This window comes from Hyperolius riggenbachi, chromosome 4 (genome assembly GCF_040937935.1).
Source record: "Hyperolius riggenbachi isolate aHypRig1 chromosome 4, aHypRig1.pri, whole genome shotgun sequence".
Taxonomy (NCBI): Eukaryota; Metazoa; Chordata; class Amphibia; order Anura; family Hyperoliidae; genus Hyperolius; species Hyperolius riggenbachi.
Window position 1 is genome coordinate 365,894,539 of NC_090649.1, and position 11,260 is coordinate 365,905,798.

Here is an 11,260-nt window from a genome sequence, read left to right on the forward strand (position 1 = left end):
CAGACTATCACGTACACCGTATTTCTAGATCGGCAATGCAAAAATTGGTCAAACCTGATAAGTTTAGCGCCAAGATATGCGCTCTTACCTGTTTTAAACTGTGCACAATGGTTGCAATTTCCGCATCTGAAATTACCAACCGGGGTGTATTTTTGCAACCAGTTCTGCTCATGCACCGATCTAAACTCACTGTTGGTGATTACATCACCAATTGTCCGTGCCCTTCTAAAGGAAACCAGCGGTTTATGGCAGGCCACACCAGATGGACCTGCATTCATCTTAAACTCACACCAATGCTTTTGAACTATTGCCTTGATTCTGTCTGACATCGGAGAATAGTCAAATACGCAGGTAAATGGTTGTTTAGTGGATCTTGGACTTCTTATAGCCCTTTTCTTATTTGTCAGCAACTCCTCACGATTGCGGGCATCCGCCCTACGAAATGCCTGGTTTAAATCGTTCATGTTATACCCCCTAATGGACAGTCTGATGGCCAATTCTCTACTCTGATGGATGAAATCATCCCTTGTAAAGTTATTCCTTTTCAGCCGAACAAACTGTCCATAGGGGATAGATTGAATCGTATGCGGAGGGTGGAAGCTGGACCGGAGGAGCACGGAATTGGTGGCAGTATCCTTGCGATGTCCCCTACTGCGTATAAACCTGCTCTCAACATACAGCTCTAGGTCTAAAAAATGCAAAGTTGGGTTAGCCAACACCCCTGTGAATTGCATGTTGAGATCATTACAGTTAATGTAGGTGAGGAAATCCTCAAAATCACATACCGTGCCCCTCCAGGTCAGAACCACATCATCCACATAACGATACCAATGGCCAATTTTCTCCCTAAAGGGGTTTGTAGCCTCGAAGATGTATTTTTTTCTCCCAAAACCAAAGGAAAAGATTGGAAAACGTCGGAGCTGCCGGCGTTCCCATGGCTACTCCGGATCTTTGATGGTACCATCTGTCATTGAATAAAAAGACATTATGTGACAACACGAAATTTAAACATTGCATCAGATAGTCTACCCAGAGATCTTCCTCCCCACATTCACGCAGGAGTTCTCCAATCACTTGAACCCCCTGGGATTGGGGAATGCGGGTGTAAAGGTTGACTACATCTATGGAGGCCAGGATCTCATTCTCCCCAAGCTCCACACCCCCAACTTTTCCCAGGGCGTCCAAGGTGTCAGCCAGGTGGGTGCGTACCACCCTCAAAAAAGGTCTTAGTTTGAAATCCAAGAATTTGGACAGAGGCTCAGTCAATGAGCCCCTGGCTGACACAATCGGGCGCCCCGGGGGACAAGTCGGGTCCTTGTGGACCTTGGGGAGAAAATACCAAACAGGCTTCCTTGGGTACTCCGGTAACAAACCCTTGCCCATTTGTTTGGTGATGAGTCCCTTTTCCACTCCCTGTCTCAAAAGGCTCTGCAGGGTGGTCCTGTGTTGTGGTATGGGATTGGTTCTCAATTTAGCATAAAATCCAGCAGATCCCTCCAATTGTCTAAGGGCTTCCCTGACATAAAACTCCCTGGACATAACAACGAGGTTTCCCCCCTTGTCAGCCTTTTTCAGGACTATTTGCTGGTTATCTCTAAGCCATTCCAAGGCAGCTCTCTCTTTCTTAGTTATATTCGGATCAGTCTCTGGATATATAAGAGCCTGAATGTCCTGAAGGACCCTTCGATTGAGAAGGTCCACTGGTGATCCGGGTGCTGACCTAAACTCCTTGGTAGATTTACAAGGGCGAAACTCCTCATTAGGCAAGGCCATTACATCCACCTGCATTTCAGTTTCTGGGTTGCTCTCAGTCCATAGTTGTTCTAAATCACGTAGAACTTCCTGATCTTGACTGTTGTTCAGATTATGGGCAAAGAAGCCAAGATTACTAATAGTCGTATGGCTATTCAGGCGAATCTCTTCAGTTGGCATTTCATCCTTCCCATCCTGCCATAGTGCAATGTTCAACCTACGTATGGTTTTATACCAATCTACCTCAAAGTTGAATTTGTTGAAACTATAAGTGAGGGAATAGTTTAGGCCTTTCTTAAGAAGCGATTCGCTATCCGTCGGTAATTGTACCCCAGATAAATTGATGATTTGGAGGTTTTTATCAGTCTCAGCCTTTTGGAGATGCTCTATCTCCTCTTGCGTTTTCCCCTCCCATAGGTCCCCCTCCCCCATGTAACTCTTTTGTTCGGGGTTCTGGTGGAACCTGGTCCTTCCTCCTCGTCCTCTTCTGATGGCTCTTCTAAAGGGACCTCGACACATCTTTTCTTTGGAGGGGTTTTCAAGGCAGATTTCGGTTTAGCCTTTGGTTGGGGTTTAGCTTGTTGTTTGGGTTTACCTCGGGCCTCCTCTGGGCTTGAATCGCTTCCTGAATCTGTGGTCCAATAGCCTTTATTATCAAGTGATGGTTTTCTCCTTTTGAACCTGGATCATCTGTTAGGTTGTTCCCAATCAAATACTTTACCCTCCTTGAAATCCTGACGAGCTCGCCTAAACTTGCCAAGTTTCCTCTGTTTGATATCGTCTTGTATCGGTACCAACCGATTTTCTATTTTTTCCTCAACCTTGGTTAGTTGGTCGGCAGAAGTAAGTTTCAAAAGCTCCTGTTTGCATAGGGTGATTTCAGCCACCGTAGTGTTGTACTCTCGTTCAGTTCTCTTAAGGACAATAGACTGCAGTCTTAGGGCATGCTGTAACTGCTCCTCATCCCATTCCTTCATGAAATCGGCATCATTCCTATACTCGCTTGCCTCCCTATAATTTCGAAAGCCCCTGGATGCTATCGCCTTCGATTCGTAGCGTTTGAGAGTGGCTACAGTCCAAAAAAGTTTGACCTCTTTGTCAGACAGGCGGTTGAGATCTTGCTCGATGACCTTCACCCCCACTGTTTTGCTAGAAGTGGAACTGGACCCGCTCGCTGTGTCAGTGAAAAATGTCTCCCAATCTGACCTACCAGCTTGGAGGCGTTTCAATTCAGCAACAGTGTCCACAGACGTGCCTGGAGCCTCAACAATCGGTTCCTCCATCTCTTGCATCTGTGCACTGAGACAACAATGTAAATGCGGCAATGAGAAAAGGAAAGACAGGCACTAAATGCGGGTGGAGAGGTCCTGGGTTTTACCGGGTTATGTACTCCATGTTGCAGCGTGCACTCAGAGACAAACAGTAATCATGTGAAGTGAAGAGAGTCGAGGCACTGCTGCAGTAAAAAAGAGAGGTACCTTTAATCCACGGTATACAGACACAGCGGGGTGTACAGTGGGGGTGAGGGGATGTCTGACAGCTGTTTCGCTAAGAAAGCTTCTTCAGAGGCAAAGTGTAAGGAACAATTAGACCCAAGTAATGTGCAGCATTAAATAGCCTCACTTACCACCTCTCGGTAGTTCGCAACGCCCCCAGGATCGCGACCGCGGCGTCCCAGCATATAGGCTCCGCCCCCGGAAGTGACGCACACTCTGCTTCAACCAATCGGGAAGCGGCAGGTCTCCCTGCTTCCTGTGTGTCGTCATGAGCCGGGTTGTGCGTCACAGCCTGCCCGTTCGCCGGCCACATCCCAGGTTTTGGTTGCTATAGTGATCATCAGCCAAAGCTGTAAACATACAAGGGGACACAACCGTCAGAGTGTTCAAACAAAGAGGATACATATTGCAAACTAGACCATTATTAGCCACAAAGCTGCTACGAAATAAAGATCAGTGAATATATAAGGATAAAGCATTAGTATTAGTACTTAGAAAGAAAACAATGAAGCTCATTCCTTTCATTAAGCCCAATAGGGCCACAGGCTCCAGTCTCAGATATTAGTCTGGCTTCATTCTGGAGCAGAACCTGCTCATGATTACCTCCCCTATGTGGAATGGGAACTTGCTTTAAACCCATAAACTGCAGTGAGGTAGTATTCCCATTGTGACATTCCCGCATGTGTTTAATAAATCTGCCAGCACCTACGCCTGTCGAAACAGAGTTGACATGCTCCTGAAATCTGGTGCAGATCATGCGGGTAGTCTGGCCTATATAGAAACGGTTGCATGAGCAGACTATCGCGTACACCGTATTTCTAGATCGGCAATGCAAAAATTGGTCAAACCTGATAAGTTTAGCGCCAAGATATGCGCTCTTACCTGTTTTAAACTGATAAGAAATTTCAACTATAAAACACTTTCCTAGCAGAAAATGGCTTCTGAGAGCAAGAAAGAGAAAACAAGGGGAATTTCTTATCAGTGAGGGTCACACTGTAGTTATTTCCTGTCTGAGTCAGGACTGAGTCAGCCACTTACATACCTGATATTTAACTCTTTCAGACAGAGAAAGGAAAAAAGAAACACAGCATAGTTATTTGTGTGCTAGGCACTGTACATACCCATGTCTATCTCATCATGTCACGTCACTTCAGGTATCCCTTAAAGAAAGAAGCTATCAAAGTACAAGCCAGGTTCCTTGTGTTCCACCTTCCACATCCTCTCCCTAGTTCTCAGTAGTCCTCCATTCCACCTTCCAGCCTGCCCACTTCATGGTCATCGGCACAAAGGGAACATTCCATCCTGAATTGTTTGAGAGGAATAAAATGATGGCATTGATTAGCCCCCTTCCCCAATGTCTGACTGCTGGCTTGTCAGAATTCACTTTCATCTTGGACATAAATTTAATAATCGCACCCAGGGGCGTAGCAATAGGGGTTGCAGAGGTTGTGACTGCATCAGGGCCCTTGGGCCAAAGGGGCCCCTGAAGGGCCCTCCCTCAACTACAGTATTAGCTCTCTATTGGTCCTGTGCTCAAAATAATGACTTCTATAGATACTTTGATTAGTGGTAATCAATAACAAACTGTTCCTCATCACCTTTTTGCACCTCTGACACTGTAGTTGCCATTGGCAGGTTTTGGTGCACTGTATCAATTGTTATGCATAGAGTGCTTGGGGGGCCCCATTGTAAAACTTGCATCGGGGCCCACAGCTCCTTAGCTACGCCACTGATCGCACCGGTTAATTTAGGTGCTTAATGTTGCTGTCTTGCTGATAGTTTGAATATCAGCAATGTAATATACAAATATTCTGTTATCGGCTTTCATGAGCTATACCTCACACTAAACCCCGCTATACCCCTCCGTGCGGACGGATCGTTCGCCTCTGTGGCCAGCAGTGCGCTCTCCGATGGAAGGGATGCTCGTCTCGCTAGGGGATGGGTGGAGCCTAGTCCTGGCGTGCCTGTAGCGTCATTGCTGGCCACAGAGGTGAACGATCCGTCCGCACGAAGGGGTATAGCGGAGGCACCTGCCCGCTTACAAGCGTAATCATTTGTACACATTGTAAGTACATTTCATTTTTTGCACATTACAGCGAGATTTACTGTAATACACTATGGAGCGCTCCTCTTTTTCTAAGACTTGCACACTTCCCCAATCCAAGGAGCTGAGCCGTGTATTCATCTGATTGCACCACAGAGGGGTTTGCAGCCTGTGCACTTAGTGTGCTAGCGCAAGGAACATTTTCTAAAGCTGGTAAATATCCACAGCATGATGCAGAGCTTGCCTGGAGGGTCCGTGGGAAAATATCTGTCTGGTCTCTCCCCTATGTTATAATGACTGCATGTGTGGATAAGGTGTTATACAAGTTGAGAAGTTTTTGACAGTCCCTAGACTCCAGGAGGGCTACTTTCTGACTTGTGTGAGAGACCAGCAGGCACAGGAGTCCTATCACAGGCAAATAGTCTGTGTGTTGTGGGAATGCAATACAGATGAGCGCTCTGCTCCATCTCAGGCTATTCTCAGTTTCTCTCCACTCCTCCTCTCCCTGGGCTAGAGCACGCCAAAATCACAATAGCAATCACTAGAAATTCGTGAGTAGGATTTAGTGAAATGATTTTCAGAGCTATTTTTTAATGAATCGCTCCAAAAAATGCTTAATGCAGTGTGTTTGTGATTTTGAAAAAAAACGCTGCTGTGAGAACACCGTCATAGGGTAACATTAGCCAAGTGCTTTCCAAATCGATTTAAAAAATGCTCAGAAGCTCTCTTGGTTGGCACCAGCCCTCCTTCATTCACCTTTGTTTCCCTCTTCCCCTAGTGCTGGGTGTCTTCTCGTCATACTGGAAAGCTAAATAAAAGAGCAAGCCTGGTGATTTTTTTTAAATGTCTGAATAGTGAACTGAATAGCTTGTTGCTACATAGCGTACATAGCTTTGTGGGACATTTTTGGGCGACACTTAATTTCTTTACTGATTGATTCTGCTGGTATGTCTCTGTTCTGGTCCAAGCGGAGTGTCCACCAACAAATCTCTGCAGAGGGGCCTGATGTAGTTAAACCCTACCCAGCTGCCTTGTAATAACTCACCTGTCCCTGCAGCAGCTCCCTCTTCAGCCACGCTGCCTGCCTCTATGACCCTGTGCATGTTATTTACACGTATTGTGCCTGATGGAGGAGACACAGGCAGCAGAGCTGAAGGCAAAGCACAGGAGGGAGCAGCTGATACCGGAGCAGTGCTTTTCAGCGCTGCTAGATTTGGGCGCAGCCAGCGCCGCCATAGACTATAAAGGGATTCAGTCTATAGCGGCGCTCAGTGAGTAACGTCGGCGCCGTCAGAAGACAGAGCCGAGGTTGCTTAAAAATAATAATAATTTGGCTTCCAGCAATCGCTGGAAGACGAATTATTTCATTCCCCCGCTATCCATGGCGGCCTGGAGGGGGAATAGTAATTAATTCGGTCCGGACTTGTGCAGAAGCAGGACCAGCCATATAACAGCTGGATCCTGCGCCCAAGTCTACCGGCGCCGAATTCAAATGTACTCGCTGATACAAGTGAGTTATTACAGGGCAGCTGAGCTACACAATGGGCTCTATTCTCAATGAGTTATCGCATGAGTTAAATTGGGTAGTGATCAACACCGACCAAAATATCTCCATTTTGAAATTCACAATTTTTTTTCTCCCTAAATTACCTCATGCTGTAAAAGTAAGGTAAAAGTGTGGTAATTACCTTAAAATTTATCTCCAATTTGAGATTCTCAATTGAAAAGTTGGTGTTAATTAAGGATTTTTTTTATCACCTACAAATGGTAGGTGATAATTATCACTTCTCTGCTTTTGGCCTTCAGGATGGAGCCTTTTGAGCTTTCTTTGCTCGAGTTTATGTAAATTTTACATAGAAGGCAGAAAAGACTAGTGTGTCTAATCTCAAGGCGCACTTTCAGACCTTGTACAGTCTTTTAGATGATTTTATAGATGCCGAGGAGAAAATTCATCTCCGCTCTAAAAGATAAGCAACAGCATAATAACCTTTAAAGAAAACACTTTTTTTGTTACAGCTGATACAAATCTAACAAAAAATCTCCAATGTATGTACTTCCTGCTTTAATGGAAGCAGACATAGGGCTTGATTCAGTAAACGGTGCTAACCTACTTCGCACGCCTAAAGACTTTAGGCATGTTAACCAGGGTGCTAAGTAGGTTAGCACCGATTCTAAAATCAGATTGCGTGCAAATCTTTGCGCGCGTTAAGTCCGGTGTGCGTGAAACGTCGCATAGAGGTGAATGGGCACTTCGCGCGCACCGCACTGTGCGCGCGCAAACTTTTGCGCACGTGTCTTTGCACGCGATCTGAGTTTAACACGCCCAAACTGAGTTTAGGCGTGATAATGGCCTTTTCAGAAGCGTGCTAACAAACTTTTACTGAATCAAGCCCATAGGGTTAACATTCTGTGTTTACACATTAGCTGCTCTGCTGAGGCAGCCAGCTGGCACAGCTGAGAGCTCAAATTACAGTTGTGATTATTCACAGATGAGGTGGAATTAGACCGGCTAAATTTATATATATATATATATATATATATATATATATATATATATATATATATATATATATATATATATATATATATAATGAATGTATGTATATAATGTATGTATGCGTACATTTGAAATCGGCGCCGGTAGACTTGGGCGCAGGATACAGCGGTATATAGCTGATCCTGCTTCTGCACAAGTCCGGGCCGATTTAATTACTATTCCCCCTCCAGGCCGACATGGATAGTGGGGGAATGAAATAATTCGGCTTCCAGCGATTGCTGGAGGCCGAATTATTGTGTTTTTAAGCAACTTCGGCTCTGTCTTCTGACGGAGCCGACGTTACTCACTGAGCGCTTCAATAGGAATGATTCCTATTGAAGTCTATGGAGGCGCCAGCTGCGCCCAAATCTAGCAGCGCTGAAAAGCACTGCTCCGGTATGTATGTATGTATATATATATGTATATGTATATATATATATATATATATATATATATATATATATATATATATATATATATATATATATATATATATATATATATATATATATATATATATATATATATATGTGTGTGTGTGTTTTCATTCTGTACTGCGCAAGAGTTGAGGTCCCACTTTAACCCATTCTCGTTCCGTCGTTTTCACTTGAGCAATGTTCACCTCCCATTCATTAGCCTATAACTTTATCACTACTTATCACAATGAACTGATCTATATCTTGTTTTTTCCGCCACCAATTAGGCTTTCTTTGGGGGTACATTTTGCTAAGAGCCACTTTACTGTAAATGCATTTTAACAGGAAGAATACGAAAAAAAACGGAAAAAAATCATTATTTCTCAGTTTTCAGCCATTATAGTTTTAAAATAATACATGCCTCCATAATTAAAACTCACGTATTGTATTTGCCCATATGTCCTGGTTATTACACCGTAAAAATATGTCTCTATCACAATGTATGGCGACAATATTTTATTTGGAAATAAAGGTGCATTTTTTCCGTTTTGCATCTATCACTATTTACAAGTTTAAAATAAAAAAAATATAGAAATATTTCATCTTTACATTGATATTTGAAAAGTTTAGACCCTTAGGTAAATATTTACATGTTTGTTTGTTTTTTTTTTTGTCATTTTTTTTTTTATATTAACCACTTCAGGATCGCAGGTTTTTCCCCTTAAAAACCGAAACAACTTTCACATTTCAGCGCTCCTCCCATTCATTCAGCGATAACTTTATTGTTACTTATCACACTGAAATGATCTATATATTGTTTTTTTCACCACAAATTATGCTTTCTTTGGGTGGTAGTTTTTGCTCTGAATTTATTTTATTTTATATGCATTGTAAAGGGAATGATAAGGAAATAAAGAAAAACAATGATTTCTCAGTTTTCAGCCATTATAGTTTTAAAATAAAATGTGCTTTGGTACATAAAACCCACACATCTTATTTGCCAATTTGTCCGGTTTATTACAACATTTAAATGGTGTCCCTAGTACAATATATGGTGATAATATTTTAACTGGTAATTAAGGAGCATTTTTCCATTTAGGGATTTTTAATACTTTTTCACTTATTACAAGAACTTTTTTTGAAAAAATATACTCTCATGACATCCATATTACAAAAGTCCCTAAGGTAACTATTTATGTAAAAAAAATTAAATGATGTAATTTAAAAAAAAAAAAAAAATTAACAAGTGTTTTATTTCTGTAACTGTGAGGCAGGGATGGAAGGGGTTAAAAGTAATAAAATAAAAAAAAATAATAATAAACTTTCTATGGAAAACAGTATAGTGGCATAAATAGGTGTATTTAACTTTTTGGCCACAAGATGGTGCTATTGAGACCGTGTTTCTATTAATAGAACACAGCCGAACACAGAAGTGTCGGGTCTGAGAGCTTATGCGACGTTAACAAGCTCTCCGAAGACACGGGAACGGTGATCGGGATTGAGAATCAAAAGATTCTCACATCCTGATCACAGATGGAGGGGGCTGCAACGGTGGATCGGTGGAAAACAGCGTGAACGCGACGGTAAGGCAGCAGTATGCATATCTACCCCCCTGATCCGCACGTGAAGTTTAAAGGGGCGTGGATATGCGTACCAAGGATCCTAAAGTGGTTAAACATTTTATTTGGGTAGTTTTGGGAGGGTGGGATGTTAACAATAGATTTATAATGTAAATATGTGTTGATTTTTATTTTTTTTACTTTTAGTTGTAGTATTACTTTTTGGCCACAAGATGGCGGCCATGAGTTTGTTTACATGCCGTCACTCTAAGCGTAACATGCGCTTAGAGAGACGCATGGGGGACCCTACAGCCAGAAAAAGCGAAGCTTCCGAGAGAAGCTGTCGCATTTTCAGCGGGGGAGAGGAATCAGTGATTGGGCACCATAGCCCGATTCACTGATTACCTGGCTAATGAACCGCGGGCTGGGAGCACACGTGCACGCGCGCGATCGGCCGCGAGAGCGCGCATGGTTCCTGGACGTAGTTTCTACGTCCAAGAACTAAAATAGTGACAGGCTTTCCTGGGTCGCCTCTGTGTAATGGGTGGCAAGCATATGGGCTGCCCTACAGTGTTTTATCACCTGTTTTACCGCACTTTTATCAAACATTTATCACACTTGGTACATTTTTAGTGAATACTCACTATTTTCACTATTTTTAGTGAATTATTACTGGAGGTAATTTTTCACCCAAAAAAGAGTTACCGCACATGGTTTTGTGAATGGAGCCCAATGTGCGGGGGCCATGGGAGAAGTTTATGTGAGACCACGAGGGGCAGCAGTCGGTTCGGGGGCTAACTTCGCTGGGGGGGGGGTGTAGCGGGGCCCCAAGTTACTTTTGCCCCAGGGCCCCCGTGTGGCTTAAACCAGCCCTGAATCTCCTGTGGAGATACAGTTCCTATGACAATGTCAGGAATGTGACTTTCTTTTCCATGGGGAAATTTCCTGTAACTGTCTTTGTAGGTAGAAAAAAACTTGTCTTGTAAAAGTAATACCTTTTATTAAAACATTTTTACTGTAACTGTCTTCCAAAATGTAAAAGACAAAGACCAACAACAAAAACAAAACTGTGCTTGCAAGTCAGAGAAATAGTTATCTGTTGTCATGTTGGTCATCTGGGCAAGATATATTTATGCAACATAAATAAATATGTGCATAATTTTGGATTGTTATACACAAGGTGGGTGTACATTGCACAAATCTACGTTGTCTAAACATTTCTGGATTCCCGGGACATTTATCGGTTAAAAAAAAAAAGCTACAAGCTTAAATTACATATTATGAGAAGTAGCCAAGTAGCTACACCATTGTTTTGTTAGAGATATGAGGTGTTATCAAACTATTGAGCAGGTTTGATGTAAAATCATATCCTGTGAACTTACACTTACATTCCTATCCCTTCCCTTGTGTAACCTCAAGTTGTGTAAGAATAATTCTAAAAACAACCTAGTGTTTGG